General features: G+C 41.8%; 1 protein-coding gene across 5 annotated transcripts in view; it reads left to right on the plus strand.

Annotated features, from left to right (window-relative positions):
* Nucleotides 1-1,884: 1,884 nt before the first annotated feature.
* The window catches only part of CLOCK (clock circadian regulator), a 47,954-nt gene continuing 32,089 nt past the window's right edge, over nucleotides 1,885-17,749 (plus strand). For 3 of the 5 annotated variants that reach the window (XM_065737016.1, XM_065737018.1, XM_065737017.1), the window contains exon 1: nucleotides 13,421-13,510. The gene's annotated coding sequence lies outside the window, so the exon portion shown is untranslated. Of the gene's footprint in view, nucleotides 2,004-10,653; nucleotides 10,756-13,420; nucleotides 13,511-17,749 lie in introns of those variants that run through there. The other 2 variants (XM_065737014.1, XM_065737015.1) reach the window with 2 other exon arrangements.

A 17,749-nucleotide genomic window follows, 5' to 3' on the forward strand; every position in this document is an offset into this window, starting at 1 on the left:
GCAAAATAAACCTATGTCAGTGAATAATTTGGCATTTTTATTAATTATGAGCAGTGAACCAAATAGGATATCGTAGTTATTTTTCCAATGACTCAATTAAAAAAAAACAAAACAAAACAAAACCAACAGCCTCAAAGCAGACTTGACATGGTTTATTGCATCAGTATGCAGAAACAAAACAAACGGTCCACTTAACACTTGGCATGAAGAAAAACAAGAAAATGAATGTTAGTGTTTTCTTTTTTGCCATGAGGATAAAGTAGATATAAGGAGGCTACTGCCAGGTATCACTACTGGAAGCTTAAAGTCTGCAGATTCAAATAGAATGGATAGATGCATTTCAGAATTAAGAGCTTATCTGCCACTTAAACTCATACTATTTTTTTTTCTAGTTTTTAAATGCAAACAGGTCATCAGTGATGTCTGATATGATTCTCTAGGCAATGCTGGCATTCACCTTAGGTGACTGCTATGAAAAGGTTTCTACCACCCACTTCCTCTTCACAGCAAAACCCTGGGGGCTGCAATGTCAGAGGAGCACAAACATAGTACCCATCCTCAAAATCTGACAACAGCTACACATTGCATTGCCCCTAATTGAAGCATCAAAGAAAACTTTGCAATAAGGTTTAGGAACATAGTGTTGCTAGGTAGAAATACCCTCGCAGAACTGCTACTGCATTTCTAAGGTTTTTATCCTTTTCCTTCAGAAGTCCTTGTCATATATTCAAAGGTAACACGTTAAAAAAGTGTTTAAAAAGTTGCCTCAGGTAGAAAGTGCAACTGTGTGTGATCTGCACAGCCTGACGAATCTGCAAACATAAGACATCAAGCTTCAAAGAGAGACTCGGTACTGCAGCACTGCAGTATGTTGATGTTGCTCTCTGCAAGGTGCATTTGGAGGGAACAGATACTGCCATGTATCTCTAGCATGTTTTTTTTCCTGAAGGATTACTATGGGCTACCAAAGATCTTGTGTCAAATTCAGCTGGACACTGATTATGTCACAGAAACATTATCTTTTAGTAATGATATGATCGCTTTATTTATGTTGATTTTCCACAGCTGAAAACTAGAAATGGAATATTATGAACCCGTAGATATTCCAAGTATTCTTACTCATGCTGTTTACAGTTTTACAAACAGGAAAAAAAAAAAACCACCCGAAAAAAAACCCACTACCACCAAACCAAACAAACTTGTGTCAGATCTTCGGCATTACTGCTAAGAAGTTTCGCGTCCCCACACAACCTCAGTGTACGGCCACAAGGCAGCCCCGGCAGGGGAACTGATCTACCTGGAAGGTGAGCCCACAAACGGGGATCTCTGAGATGCTGGCAGCCGAACGGAGTCCCTCCCTTCACTGCGGGCACCCGATTAGCGGTGGCAGCTGTCGGCTGAGCTGTACTGCACAGCAATGTCCGCCAAGTGCGTGGCATGAACGCATCCCCGCCCCGATCCGCTGCGGCGCCGCTCAGCGCGCTTCCCCCCCCCGCCGGGCTCCGTCCCCGCCGTCGGTCTCTCACCCCGAGCCGGAGAGGTGGCGCTGCGGGGCCGGAATCCCCGCTCCCCGCTGAGCCGCCGCCCGCCGCCATTTCCTCCCCGGGCGGAGCGGGGTGAGGCGAGGCGAGGTGAACTCAGGTCAGGAAGGCGCGGCGCCCACCGCGCACGCGCGGCCCCCCTCCCGCACACGAATCCTCGATCGTGCGCATGCGCGGAAGGGCTACCGGCGAGCTATAGGGTTCGCCCGCTCGCCCGCCGCCCCTCCGCGCACGCGCGGACGCCGCGCTCCGGAGCGAAGGGCCGCGGCGCTGCGGCTTGCAGTGCGCCGTGGCGCACGCGCGGTGGCGCGAGGCGCCGCGGCTGCCGGCGGTGGGCTCGGCGGCGCAGGCGCGGTGGCGGGGATTGGCGGGCCCGGCTGCCGGCGCTGCTGCCGCCGGAGAAAGCTGCGTGCCGGCGGCGGGCGCGGGGCTGCGCGCGGGGAGCGGCGCTCGCCGGGAGAGGTCGGGCAGGCGGCGGCCGCGCGGGAGCGGGATGCGGAGCGCGGCCAGCGGCGTGGGGCGGGTGGCTCCGGCTGGAGCGCGGCTCCGGAGGAGGAGGAGGAGGGCGGGCGGGGGAGCAGGCGCGGGGCGGCCGCCGAAGTTTGACAGCGGCCGCCGGGTCCCTCGGCGCCGGGACAGCGGCGAGACGCGGGGAGGGCGGCGGCCGCCCTTGAGCGGGGGGCGGGAGGCGGGAGGCGGCGGGGGGAGCTCGCGGGGCACCCGCTAGGCCCGGTGACCCACTTTGCTCCCGTCACAACTCCCGGGCACGTTTGGAGCGCTGCCCGCCTGGCACACCGCCCGGCCCCGGCCGCTCCCGGCGTTGCGGTGGGAGGCGGCAGGCCGCGTCCGGGCCCGGGGCGCTGCGGGGCGGCCGCACTCGTCGGGGGAAGGCGGCTGTCGCTGTTGTCGGACGTTCCCCGCAGGAACTTGTTCGCGGTGGCTGCCGCTGAGCCTGAGCGCCGTTCCGCGCCGCTTTGGCTGTGTTCGCACTCAGCGTGCCGGGGCCGGCGCCGTGCAGCCCCGCTCTGCGTGCGTGTCCGCTTACGGTGGCCGCGGGGCTCCGGTTGGTTTCGGTTTCAAGTGGCTTAATGCATTGGGCCCGGGCCGTAAACTCGGGACGTGTCTTCGTGAGAAGCGACGCTCGTAAACTCCCCGGGGGTATTTACAGTGACATCTCTGTAAGGGCAGGGCTCTCCTTTAAGTGCTGAACGTTGACCTACGGACAGATAGCAGGAAAGCGAGGTGCAGCTCCGCTGGGACGCACAGAGGCGTAGTGGCGGTGCACAGATCCTGATCCCCTAAATCGTGACGGCAAGTGTGCTTTGGTAGCACGCTTTCACAGGCAGCACCGTGGGCCGGAGCTGCTGGCCCTCCTCTCTCGCTGCCCTCAGCTCTGGCAGCACCGCACTGTATGGAGCCGCGTCCTGCAGCAGCCTGGGAGCGATCCCGGTTAAGATTAACTACTTTTTTTTTTTTTAATGTGGTTATATTTAACCTCGTTCATTGCTCTGGGTGACAGGTGTGCCAGAAGGCAAGAGGAGAGGATTGTTAGGACAAATGCGCTAGCGAGAGAAGTGCTTGAGAAATACACCGTGACCCGCGCAGTCCTGGCAGGGCTGTGTGAGCAACTGGGTCACACGCTTCCACTGTATCATACAGGAGTAAAACTGATTTTATCTATAGATATCTGTGGGTTTGGGGCCTGTTATTTGAAATCAGATGGCATCTGATTGTTTTAACAGGGAAATTCTTCTTAATAGGACTGGATAGTTTGCAAATCTCGCTACCGATTTTCATGTATACATCCATTTAAGGTCCTTTATTAAAAGCAGCGTTTTCAGATGGATAAAATGTTTGGATTGGTTTTTTTTGGTTGGATGCAAGTGCTAGTGCTGTGAAGGCATGAAGATTTTAAATTATCTGTTTAAAAAGCAGTCCAAATGGTTAAAAAAACAAAAACTTGAAAGCCTTGCAGGTTTGATGTTTGATACTTGCAGATGTTATTCAGACGTGCCTCGTTTTTTAGTTCTTCTGCATCATATTCTTATATCAATGAGTTTAGCTTACATAGGTATAATAAAGGATGTGAGTAAAGCAATTGGTGTCTTTTTTTTTAAGTGCTTGAAAGAGCTCATAAACTCCCTCCTGTAATTAATATTACAGTTTTTAAGCTCAACAATACAAAAATGGAGCGGTAATTACTTTAATTTGTAGTGTTGGCTAATTCTAATGCTAGTTCTTGTTAGCACAGAATTTCAGTGAAATCATAAATCTTCATAGATTGGCCTCACTGAGGAATCGCTGCTTTCAGAAGCTGGGGGTTTTGCTGCATTTTGACCTTAGTCAGACTCTGTAGGGAATGTTAATAAACTAGCTGTAGAAACACCACCTTCTGGGTTCCTTATACAGAATGATTGTATTGAGATAAAGTTTTTGTTTTTTTTATGTGTAACAGACGTGTATTGAAAATAGTTGTGAATTGAAATCACTGGGTAATTTCATCGTTTGGAAGCAGCCCCTTATTTGCTCTGCACCCTTCCCTCACGGAGAGAGACACTGAGTCCGGAGCTGCAGCCTTGCTTTGCAGTTGATGAATACAGGAACAAATATTTGGCTGCCTCTTATTTTCTATTAATGCTGAGTTATTGCTAGCAGCATTGCTATTCTGAATTCAGTAGTGCTTCAGAATAGAAAGAGGTATAGGAAGTGCACCTTTGATCATGCAGCAGAGCTTGAAGTGAAAGATTACAGTGCCTCGGTGTAACTCTGGCACAGGGAACACTGCCATTCTCATTGGGAGGGTTCCTCATTCCCTTCTGTGCGGTCCACCTGGGGAAAGCAGCTCGAAATTACAGCTGGGTGCTTTATTAGCTCAGGTAATGGGCTTTGGTGGTAGTCTGAAATTGTTAGGTGTTCCCTGGTTCACTTGTTGCAGGAGTTGAAGCTGTGAAATGCAAAGTGATGGGAGAGGAGGAACTCTCATGGTTAATGCAGCTGTATGCTGCCCTGGAGGATTGAATTCTCAGTCCCTACTGCTGCCACAAAATTCCTTTGTAATGCAAAGGCCACTTTAATTTTGGCATACCTCATGCCTGAGTGTTTAATTTTACGACCTTACTGTTCTCTTACTGTAGTTCTAATGTATAGTGTAAATCCTTACATACAGCTGCTTTCAGAGTATGTAATCATATATTTTAAAAGGTCCTGTGCTTTGCAGTTCCCCTGTGTTTAATATTATGTAGAAGCAACATGACTTTGTTCTTAGAATCTTTTGTCACTTCAGTGTTTGTCTACTTTGGACTCTTTCCAACCAGTATGTTCTGTCATTAAATTCACTGAATTAGTGTTCTTACTCTGCAGTGATGTTCTGAGGAACAATGCTGAGAATATCATAAAGTCATCTATAGTAATATTAATATCTTATTTGATATGGATCCACTAGAAGTAGATATACTGTGTAAGATTCAGAACTGGTACTGTGGTTGAAATTCTGTTCATGAAGCTTAGGAGATACTGTGGGCATTCTTCCTCTTCCCAGCAAAGATGTATCCAAGTGAGGCATAGAGTGGCGACAAATGCTTTGTCCTTGTGACTGTTTAATAATCTCAGTGTGTGAGGAAGCTTCTGTTGTGAAGCTAAAACCATATAACTCATTATGAAAGCCTGCTATCACAGAACAAATGGCGCTGGAGTAATACCCTTATGTTACAACAGGATGAAACTTTTCTTGGGGAAAGATCTGTTTTAAGTGAATTTAAAAAGAAACACTTGTGGTGTTCTGTAGAGGTCACGGTATAAACATTAGGAGGCTCTGTAGATATAAAAAGATATTTGCAGGTGTTTCTGAGGAGGTTTTGATGAATGCTATTTTGGTATATGACCGTGGAGTCAAAACTGTGATTTAGGTGGATCCTAAATATCTAGTCCCAAATGAAATTTTAGCCATGTGTTGGCTGTGTTGTTTACAGGTCTCTGTAAAAGTTTTCCAGGCACCTTGAAGCTTTGTTCTCACTCATCCTTTGCGCTCTTGCCAAAACAGAGCATCTTGGCACCTCCACCTGTTTAGTATTCATAAATTAGGCAATCTGTAAATTAGGCATTCACTTGTCCGAAGGCATGTTCAAACTGCACCTGAGTCACACCTATGGGATTGGACTCAGGCCAATCTGGTGACTCTCCCTTTTGTTCAGAAGCACAGAGGGACAAGGTAGATGGTTGTTGTTTTTTTGTCTCCTTCCAAAAGAAAACAAAACTCAGATGCTCCCAGCAACAACAACAAAAAACCCGAATAGTAAAAATCCACTTTTTACTGCATATGGAGTGATTAGAGTTTAATTGGCCCAAAGAAAAATGCTACAGTGCTTGTTTTCTTAGAGTTGGAGGTGAAAGAGATGGGCAGCTGTTTTGTGGCCTCTCTCAAGTACTCTTCAGTCTTTTCTTCCATATAAAACTTTAAATACCATTAGGGAATGGAACAAGCACTCTTCTTTTGTCACGCTGGGATCCAGAGATATCTGCATGCTGCTGGTTAGGTTCTGTCCAGCTAACCTTTTACTTCACAGTTTTTCTCCCTTGTTCTGGAGAGAACTGATGCTGGAAGGAGAGCTCAGGAGTTGATCCAGCTTCCAGCACAGTGTGGAGCCTGCAGAGAGGCTGTGGTCTGAACCCCTCTGGAGAGCAGCTGTGAGCTGTGAGAGAGCTGTGTTTCTCTGCTCTGGCTTACTGTGTTATAATTGTGCTGCTGGACAAAAATGAGAATGTTTATTTTTCCCTCCCACTGGTGTGACTTGATGTGGAAAGGTTATCTATATACACCAAGATTGTGAGTGTCCTAGGCTTCAGAATTAAAAAAATTCAAAATTCAACAACAGGTGATGTTGAAGGCTTAGTTTTGCGTTTACTAGTTACCTTTACTGTTTGTGTATCTGCTAACTTTTTTAGAATTATTGCTGAGCAATGCAGCTGTCCTTGGCTTTGGTACTTACTGGTTCTACAGCTACTCAAAAGGAGCCTGGAATTGGGCCTGTAATCCAGCACAATATCTAAATTTTAGGTGCTTGATAGTAGGGTACAATATTTCTAACAGTGTAATACTGCTTACATTGTAGGTGAAGTCTGTAAGTTTTTAGCATGCAGCTCTCTAAGTATGTGAGAATATCTCAGGTGGCTGATCTCAGATCCCATAAGCATCCCATTAACTACTAACCTGATAGTTATCCAGAAAGTTCCAGCACTGCCTTGGAAGTGCCATCAGGAAGAGTGGGAATGTATTAAAGACAGCCCTGTAATGAGCGGCCCTTGGAAGAAGGAGGAATGATGGTGTGTGCATTTCTTAATATGCATTAATAAAAATACGAGGAGAAACATACCATTTTACATATTAAATGATCATCTGGGAGAGTATTTGCGTGTGAGTTAGTAAGATGCAGAAGGAGGAAGAAAGAACTCTTCAAAATAAATTGCATTAATATAGCTAACTTCATATTTCCAGTTCCAAGAATGCCACGGCTGCTGCAGTAAATAAAACATAAGTTACCATTTTTACACTTCGTGAAGTACATCCAGGATGATAAAAGCTTTTATTGATGTAGTAAATATTAGTTGCTGGCATTTAAGAGTATTTGATGTTTTTGGAGGCTGTTTCACTGCATGTTTAATGCAATGTCAGAGACTGGTGTTGGTCTTTCAAGCTGTGGATATTACTCGCATGCATCCTGACAAAGCTGCTCTGGAAGAAGAATGTTCCAGCAGCTCGTGGCTGTTAGTGGTAAGGTGGTTATGAATTCTGAGTGGGTAAGCTCCAGCTGATGTGGACAGGTGGAGATTGGGATTTCTTCCCATGGAACTTGTCAAAGAAATATCAGAGGCTTATTCTGGCTTAATTTTTCTTGGTCATCCAAAAGCTTCAGGCTCTGTTAGGGGGGAAAAGTGGCAGTATGTGGAGGGACTTTTCCAGTCCACTGAGGGTGTGTTCATATTTCAAACGTACATCTGAAGATGTGAGAAATCAGGAAGTTTCACCAGAATCTTCTTGGCTCAGGAAGCCAGCAACAAGGGAGGTGACTTTTGGTTTTTCTCTTAAGCCCAATTTCCAAAGGAAAGTGATTGATGCTGTTTCTCCTTTTTCTCTCATTCTTTCCTTACATATTTGCCAATACCTTGTGAAGTTGCAGAACAATTGCAAACGTGTTTGTAGGACGGATAGAGATCTCAGGCTATCATGTTCCTACAGTTTTGGGGAAGATAAACTAACTGGGTAGAGAGAAACCTGTCCGTACCCTTTCTTGAGAGAGAGAAACACTGAGCTGCAAGTTTGGCACTGATTTGCTTTTCAGCATGTGCAGGAGTTGATTGGATGTAGGCTGGCTTGTTACTGTGGGGAAGGGGAGTGCTGATGAAAGGTAGAGCTATAGGAACAGTGCCTTACTGTCCCTTAATGGGTGTTTTGATAATTAACTGAGGAGTTACTGTCCTGATCAAAATTAGTTGATAGTGTAGATACAGGAGTTTATAGCACTGTGTTCAACTTTTAAAATTCTGTTTGGTCTCAGTTGGGGGATTTTGTCACTTCTGCTGAAAGTGCTAGAGTAATTCCTGATAGATTTAGTGGAAGTGGAGGAAAGTGAAGAAAGCTTCATTAGGTTGCTTACTTCTAATTCCTGGACAATACTCTGCTCAATAGTACCAAATACTCTTTTCAAGCCCCTGTAACAGATGTAATGGTTACAAATTTTGTAGTATGCAGAAACTTCAATTATTACAATATGTCAGTTAAAAAATAGCATCATAGATGCTATTATAGATAGTTACGTGGCTGTGATTTGTGCTTGTTGTAAAGTACTTTTCATAGTAACAAGTATTCTGAAGGAAACCAGCTTTTCCTCTGTCTGTGTGTAGAAGTGCAAGTAGCAGCATGAATCATGGCTTCCAAGAACTGTCGGAGTAGGAATGCACATTCTCCCCCTATTCACACATTTTCCCCACTGTCAATTTTAATGAGCTGATATGATTTAATAAAGCTTTTCTTGCCATCCACAGCAGCAACATTCATTATATGTAATCAAGCTGCTATTAGCAAGTGTGTGGTTGAGGGTAAAAGTACAGTTTGGAACTTGTGTGCTACTTCCAATGATAGCTTATTATCATTTCAGTAATCTTGCTTAAAATACATTCCCTTATCTAGCAGCAATGAATACAATTTTTCAGGTAAAATGTTTTTGTTGTTTAGAGTCTGTTTTTTTTAATTTTATTTTTAAGATTATATATATATGTGTTGTGGTGTTGTTTTTTTTTGCCAGCCTAGCAGTGTTAAACATTTTGTGCTGTGCTGAAGGTTTGCATGATGTTTCCCTGATAATGACACAGTTCCAGCCTTGAAGAGCTTGTGATCTAAATTTCACTGGTATAGAAAATGAGGAGAACAATCTCAGAAAAGGGGGCACGGGTTGAAATGAGTGTAAGTCATAGCAAGCAACTTAAGTTGTAATTTCCAAGAACAGAGTAAGGTAGACCAGCATGGAAGTAGGTGAGAATATAGAGGCAGAAGACAGCATAAAGCAAGTCCAAATAGTACAGAGATCTGAAGAAACAGAGGGGAAAATGTGTTACTGAGCAGGGTCTGGAAAGCATAATAACTTCATAAGCAAAGACTGAATCGAGATGAGGAGAAATGGGGATGTGTTAGGAAATAGAGACAGGAAAAACATGGAAGAAACTTTTAAATTATGGCTTTTATGGAAAGAAAGAGACATGGTTGGGGAATGTGCTGGTTTGATCAGTTTGGCAGGGAAGTTGGGACACACATCCTACTGCTAAGACTTTCCCTTTCCCCTTGCCCCACCCTGACATTTAGCTGTCCATTCTAGTTGCTTCTAAAAGGAGTGGCAGAATAACAGCGATGGGCCTGAAAACTCAGGCATGTGTGTTGCCCTGTTGCTGTTTCCTGTTCCACTCAGGTTTTGTATGAGCTGTGGACTTAATGAGTTTCAGCACCATTGAGGTGGGTTGTAGAAGCACCTGGTATCAGAGGTGGTTGGGGCACTACTGCTTTATCTAAGTAAAAAGCATCTGAAACGTTTTTCATCGCAGTAGCTGAAATTGCTTTGCCAAATGATCTTAGTTAAACTGGTACTATCTTTAAATGGAAAAGTAAATTTTTGGTTGGTTTATATTGAGTTGTTTAAACGTTGTTTGCGTTGCTGACGCAGGAATGAAAAGTAAAATCATGAAGTTGTATAGAAAGTTTTTAAAATGTCCCCTAGTCACTTTCCCCTATAGAAAATGTAGTTGGTCCTTTGTTATCTATACATTATACTGGGATTTGTTTTGATAATTGATTTCTAACATTAGAATGTTCTTCTGTAAAGAAAAGTAGATAAAAAGATGATAATCTGCCTTTCTTGTCCTCACATTAGACTTGTCGAATGAAATATCTTTTTGAAATAACCTTCAGTCACTGGCATTCTTTCTCTGCATTGTGACAACATCTTCCAGCTGTGCTGCATGTATCTGGGGACAAGATGGGGAACTTGCAGGAAACTTGAAGGGAGTTGTTTTTGTGAAATAAGTAACATTTGTTTACATAAATATTTCGAGTATGGCTAGCTTCTATTTAGTAGACCTCATTGAAGTTTAAGTTTGTCCTTAGTGAGGGAAAGATGGTTTTTGTTCTTTCCTGTGCTGTCCAATGTGGTGTTCCCTAGGAGTTCTGAGGTGGATCAACCTATTGTCTGAAGGGTAATGTAAAGATAAGATAGTATGGGTGTATTTCCTTTCCAGAAGTGTGGCTGGTGTATTGCTGATGTAGTGGGAGGGCGTAACTTGCTGCAAAGCAATTGAAACAACGTTAATGTTCAGTAGGCACTTTTATAACTGTAACTGTGGTGCTTCCCTTAGGCTTTTGCATTAGGCTGCAGGCTCGGACTTCAGAGCTGAGCAAAGGGAGGGATGTACATCTGAAGTTCTCCTTCCTCACATGTACTCAATTTTTGTGGAGTACAAAGTGACTATAATAACAGCAGAGGAAACGAGGCAGCAATCAAGGGCTCATCTAAAAGTTGTTTCAACTAGATTCATTTTCATAGAGCTGTTTTGTTTTTGTTTTGTTTTTCAGAACACTGTGCCAAAATAGACTTTTGCTCAGATGACATCACATTTGGACTACTAAAGCTATCCACCCACTCTTCAAGGCATAATGGATTTCTAGGTAATTTAAGTAAGTATGTAGATTTTATTGCTGCTGAAACAGTACTGCTTCAAACAGAAGCATCTTTTTTCAACCTCAGGCAACGTAGATACTCCCCTTCAACTTGAGATTTAAATTAATATTATGTGGGTGCCAGAATAGACTTCAAATAAGCTTTTAATAAGCTTCCATTCTGTAGACATGGGCACAGAATAGAACAGCTGTGCCTGAGAAACCAGAAGGAAAAGAAGCAACCCATGATGGCACCGTCCTTAGCAATGACATATGCTAATGTGGCCCTGCTGGTTTAGGTGCCTGAATTAGTGTCTCTCTCAGGGATGGGTTGCAGTGAATGAGTGTATGTATTGCTGTGCTCACAGTTTGTTGGGGTCTTCTTTCACAGATGCTATTGTTAAAGTGGTAACGGTGCTCCATTAATATAAGACTACACACAAAGCAAGCAAATGCATCTTAATAGATTCCAATTAGCAATCTCTCTGTTTGCTTGTCATTGTGTTTCTGAAAATTGCATCTCCCCACTGCCTTGATTTGGTACTCTGCTATCCAGATGAAGACAGGCCAGGAGGTGCAGATTTTCATCGTTGCAGGATTCATTCATGTCTTGTCATGCAGCATGTTTACTGATTGCATTGTACTTCCATGGTCATGTGAAGAGAAGCGCACAAGACCAGGCAGATTGTTTGAGGTTCCTTTTGTGAGTGGCTGGCTATTACTGTTAAACTTATTAGGTGACTGTCAATAAAATAAAAAACAAACAAAATATCAAGAAATATGGAACTACTCAGGTGTATCAGACTTCGTGCCAGTCATTCTCAGACTAGGTAGTGTTGTCTTCCTGGCAGAAAGTTATCCTATATTCCTGACATTTTATCATGCATTGGAGGTGGTTGCTGTGCTTATAGTTAATGATACTTTACACTTTCTGCTCTAAGACATATTTTTGTTTGTCTGTGATTTTACAGGATTTAATGAGAAGAAATTCTTTTTGTTGTTCAAACTTGACCAAAAGTTGCTGCAGTTCAAGCCTTACCAAGTCAGCTTGTCTCTGAGAATTAGATGGAGGGGCAGGGCAGTACTGTTGTCTTGATTCAAACTGCAGTGTTAATTGTAGAAATGGGAAGATACAAGACCTGTGTATGCTAGAGCAAGCACTCCAGTTTTTAGGAAACAAGTAGAATTTTATGTGAAAACTATAACAGTTACATTGCAGTATTGGGTTGTTTGCTTTGTGCCATCCCACACTCTTACATTAGGAACATGGTAGAGTTCTGAAAAATACAGTTTATACCAGCTCAATGATTTGCCTACATCTGTTTCATCTGTACAGATCAGATGAGGTGGGTCCTTTTATTTATAACCAGACAGAGCAAGTGAGCATGCTCTAGCTGGGCTGTGATATGTAAACAGACCTAATCTGCTGTGCTACTTTGTAATGTCAGGCACAAGCAATGAGTAAGGAGATTTTCTTCTGTGTTCTCAGAGCTTTTCATTAACACACCCCCAGTATTGTGTTCATTCTATTCATGCAATGGACCTTCAGTAGGATATTTTTTATTACAACAGTTACAATGTGCCTGTGTCACTGCTTGTGGAAGAACCCCCTTACTCAGAAGAAAAGTCAAGTCAAACCACTATCATTTATATGCGTTCTTATGCTAGTACAATGAGTACTAGTTATGAAGTACAGTGAGTAATAAGGAATGGTGGCACAATCAGAGACCATCCATAGGAGGTGGGACATGTAACACTGTAGGGCAGGTTGTTTATCATTGTTCTGATTATTGCAGCTTCTCTGCTTGTGGTGAAGAAAAATCTCAACTCATTAAATCAAAATTTGTTTGGTAGGTTCTAGAGAGGTAATGATTTGTGAATGTTCTCCTGGTACCCAACAGATATAAAGAGAAAGAGATTGCTTCTGAGCAAGCTCGGAGTTTATTCCAGGTTTTATGTTTGGATCAGAGGAGTTGACTGAAATCAAATGGAGTTGTTGACCAAAGCAAAGCTATGCCCTGAGCAGGCAATGAGGAGAGAGAGGAGCTGTATGGTAGAGATTACTGCTCTGTCAAAGTATTCCAATTGTGAAACTGAGTGAGACAGGTTTGCAAGACATGCAGGGAGCTATAGTTTCACTTTGTTTTGCTGAGACTAGAATTGTAGCATCGAGGGCTGTCTTAATGCTTCCCCTCCCACCTTTTGCTTATTACAGGGCAATGCTGAGCTTTTTATCAAGCTTTTTGGTATTTTGTGTTGAACCAGAGCAGAAGGTTTGTGGCGTTCATTGAGTTATCAGAGCATGGAATTTATGTTCTGTATAAGAATAAATGGGATGACTTCTTTCTCCTTCAATTTTTATAGATTACTAATGTAGTACTCATATTAAAATTTTGCTGATACTTAATCATGCTTATAACCTTTCAATTGAATCTTTATTATAGTTGATGAAAATGATTATTACCTGAATATCTTTTTTTATTAAAAAGCAAATTACTTGCAAAACTGTTGCTGTGTTTTTTTTGTTTTGTTTTCCTTCAAAGCCCAGGCCCACACAGAATAATTCTTCTACAATACACATAATACTTCATCTCTTAAGTTTTCAGTTGATGAGAAAGTTTGTATACCTTTGTTTTTTTTCCTTAAAAGATAATTAGGTCTCACTTTCTTTTTGTCTGAATTTCAGCAAATGCAGTGTGAAGCCTGTTCCTTCATTTGCAAAAACCTCTGGGAAGTTATTTGAATGCTATATGTTGAATGTCGGTGCAATCAGGTGAGTCTCTGTGAATGTTTTGATCATTCTAAGCAACAGGATGAGTCAATCATGTGAGAGCAAATCCTGTTTATAACTTACAGTGCTAAGATGCAGTCTGGCATTTAACCTAAAATCTAGAAGATTAAATTGTTAGATAAGCAAATGACAGCTCAGAAAATGAAAGGTAAATGTTATGCAATGTATTGCTGGATTTTCCCTTTGCTTGTGTACAAATACATTTGTAATGCAGTTCTTTTATAACATAAGTTGTGTGATTTGTTTCCCTTGGCATATCTGCCACAGTGTTCCTGTGGCTACTCTCTGAGATGATGTTTAGGATCGGGCATTTTGACATTGATGTAAGCAAATATTGCTATATCATTAATCCACTTTCTTTCTAAATTCACGTAATCATTTCCCACTAGATGTTGAGATGGGTTTGAATGATGGAAGCAAGCACATGTTCATCTTCAGCTCTTTTAAAGTTAGTTTGTTAGGGGCAAGTTAAATTTTGGTAGTAGTGCTTATAGTCCTGTTTTAGTCTAGGCCATGTGAATTGCAGAGTGAGAAGTACTACCAGCTTTGAAAGTTCAGAGGTGCCAAGAACTTCAGTTTTCACTTGCTGTATTTAGTAGCACAGGTAATAAGAGGAAACAAATTACTGAGACAAAAACTGGCAAATAGCCAACAGGTTGACACATACTGTGTTTTCTTTTTAGTTTTGCTTTTAACACGGTGACCAGTAAAGAGCAAAAGCTTCTAGAATTCTTCTACAGTCAGTGCCTGTTCTGTTTTGTGAGATCATCCTGGCTTTTTTGAAAGGAAGAGTACAGCTGAAGTGTGTGCATCACCATTTTGGTTTATGTCATTAATACTGTTTTGGAGAGAATCTCTCAAGTGCTTCCTCTACTGGATCACTGTGTTTGAATTACATTCCTTTCTGAGAAAAGAAACTTAAGTTCTGCTGCAGGTGTGAGGTGCTTTTCTGCTCCTACTGGAGACCTGTATCAATTATTAAGTCCTTGGAAAACTTTGAGTGGCCTGTGTTGATTGTAATGTTTGCTTCTGGAGACCAAATTAAATCTAATCCAAAATAAACCTGCCTGAGCAGTGACTGCATGAGCTGCGTTGGTGTACTGATCCTTCTCTACTGCTCCAGTTTTCTTGCTAGTGGTGACATGACCAAAACTGTTTGTTTTGGTTGTTGTTGAGAAGCTGAGGACAATGAATGCCTCTGATGTGAATCTGTTTTTTAAATCTAGTTATAGGTTTCAGTTGCAATATTCACAACCTGCACAGCCTTCATCATTCTAGAGGTTTTCTTTGCAACTTCTGTTAATATAAACTGTGAAGGAAATAGAGGGAGAGAGGAAAATACAATTGACAGTGAATCGAATGACTTAGATCATAGCTGTCTTTTGAAATTTACGTAGTTTAATCTGGTTTTCTTTCCTATTTATGTTCTTAAATTGTTAAAAATAGGAGGCTTATGATTTTTTCATAATTTTATGTACAATACTAAAATTTATTTGCATCCTACTTCAGATATTTTTCGTATATTTTTTATCTGTGCTGATTTAAAAACAAAACAAAGAAGCCCACGAGTTCCGTTGCAGTCATTAAGTCTGAGCAGGGTAAAATAATAAAAAGAAGAGGTGGTCTTCACAAACGTTGGCAGATTCTACTCTTTTTCTATGAATTGATGTCATGAATCAAGACTGATATTTTTTTCCTGCATTCCTCAGTTTGAGGTTAAAGATGGAAGTTGTTAATGCTTTGAAAATTTAATATTGAGTTGCCAGTGTTTAATCATTTCATCTTGAACTGACAGTTGTCATAGTTCTCCCTATTTGTGCCTGTATAGCTTTAATTCTCTGAAATTCCCAAGAATTTGTGAACACTGGTAGGGTGATATTGTGCCTGCCTAAGCCAGTGTTTAGAAATAAACTTGGTTATGTTTCCTGTTTATCAGATTTTTCCAAGTTTCAGCTCTTGAGACTTTTTTTCCCCAGAAGTTTTACAAGGTTCAGGTATTCTGTGAAGGTTGTCATTCAAGTAACAATGCTTTAATTTGACCATCAAACAAATCTAATGTTGTAGCAGCAGAGATATCAGCACTTTTAATATAAAAAACCACCCCAAACTAAACCTGAAGTTCTCCAAAATGGTGAAGTTGGTTTTTTTTCAAACCAAGTTATTTGCGGAGTAATTTAAATTGGTTATATTCACAGCATTAATACGTATTATAACTAGCATGAAGGTATCTTATTTTTTTCTCTCAGGCTTAAAGAATAACTGTTCAAATTGTGTAACCCTTTCTAAAAGAGATCATTGCATACGTGTTTCAAAGGCTAGCAAAAACCCCAAGATATTAAGTAAAAATAAAAATTTAATACTTTGGTGCTTCATACAGTAGCCTTGAGGCCTTATTGAGCATGCCTTTAAAATGAAGGCAAATGTTGAGAGTCAAAACTTGAAGATTTACAATGAGCCCTCACTATTTTAAGTAATTTTGTCTTAGGAATATTGTTCTCTTCTGTATCTCGTTCTCACTCTGTTTGCAAATTTGTTCATTCATTAGGCATAACTAAACTGTTTCAAGCCTTAACATATGCCTAAATAAAATATGGCTGTATTCATTAGCCTTTGAGCATGTGACATCTGATTTATTAGTTCCAGTGTGTCAACGGTTTACGGGCAGGTTTGGCCCGGTTCTGTGACGATTGGTGTGGGGGACCCACGGACTCACGCCCCAGGAAAGGGGAAGGGGGAAAGGGAAAAGGGAAAAGGGAGATGGGCCTAGGAACAAAACAGCGGCAATGATCTGAGGAGGAAAGCTAATTTACTAAATAGATATCGAAAAGCAAAATAACACAATATAATACAATATAATTGGAATTAAAGCTAATAAATCAAATAAAATGAGCAAGAGAGAGTGTCCGATAAACCGAAGGCCTTACGCTAACGCTGAAGGCGAGACGGCAGCGAGCACCCACTGCTGAGTCCATCCCAAAGGAAAGAGCGTGTCCCGTGACCGCAGACAGTTTTTATCTTTCCCTCTGAGCGTAAACACGTAAGAACGCAAAGCATCGCAAAGTCCTCTGGGGAATGGAGTTCTTCTTCTTTTCTGAGACAGGTATACCTGGAACTATCGATGATCCACGGAGCTGGAGCATTAACTCTTTAACTCTAAATGCACTACCTGATGTTATGATGTGGAATACCAGTACCAAAAATCATAAAACCATGACACAGTGTTTCTTATGAATGCTTATAACTACTGGTATGCTATTCCTTGATAGCAGTGTTAACTAGGCTCCTAGCAAGATCCTAGGAATCTATAATGCCTTTATAAATGCTTTCTTTGTGATACTTTTCTGGACTTCAGTACTCTATCTGAATCAAGTTCTGTTAATAAAGTGGGAGAAGACCCTAAATGGAGTGTTCTACCTCATTTGCTACGATTTCAGCTATTAACTGTGAGACGCATCTAGTGCAACTCGATTTTCAACTAGATCCTCCTTGCTATTTGAGATGGCAGTCTTTTAAGCAGTGCTAATTTTAGAATCCTCGGTAATGACCTGGAAGGGAAGGTTCTAAGTGTTTGTGAGTAAAATATGGTGATGCTAATTTGGGAGCTGTTGAGAACTTGAGAGAGCAGAGAAGGCTTTTAGGGGGCAAGAAGTAAGCATGCTGAATTGAATTTAGGTAAATAGAAATAGTGATATCTTATTGTTCTATAAAATAAAAGCTGGAAAAGTTGCAAAAGAGAAAAAAAAAAAAAAAGCTAATGGAAGCCTAGGAAGTGCTTAATGGATCATGCTGGTACAGTGAGCATGGTCTCAAAATATCTGATATGATTTCATGTTGAATATTATACAGTGTGCAAAAGGCTAATGCTTCCAATGTAAATAACTTGAAGCACTCATATGAAGTTCTTCGAAGCTTATAGAGAAGTATGGGGACTGAATTTCTGAAAATAAAAAAGGAGTTTAATTTGCAAAATTCTACAACTGTACTGTGCTTTGTCTTTCAATGTGTTACGATTTTAAAACATTTTTCAAAGTGCTTGGAGAGTGGAAAATGGTTGAGACTAGTTTTGCTGCAAGAGTTGTATTCCTCTGCAAGCTCCAGAAAATGTGCATTAAATAAATACCTGATGTTTGAAGAGGAATACTATCATCATAATCTATCAAACTAGTTCGCAATTACGTAGATCGGGCTCAAGGCTTTGGTGGTGATTGTAGTTAGTAGGAG

Source organism: Cyrtonyx montezumae, unplaced genomic scaffold (assembly GCF_038088225.1).
Source record: "Cyrtonyx montezumae isolate F1298 unplaced genomic scaffold, pur_monq_1.0 scaffold_2, whole genome shotgun sequence".
Taxonomy (NCBI): Eukaryota; Metazoa; Chordata; class Aves; order Galliformes; family Odontophoridae; genus Cyrtonyx; species Cyrtonyx montezumae.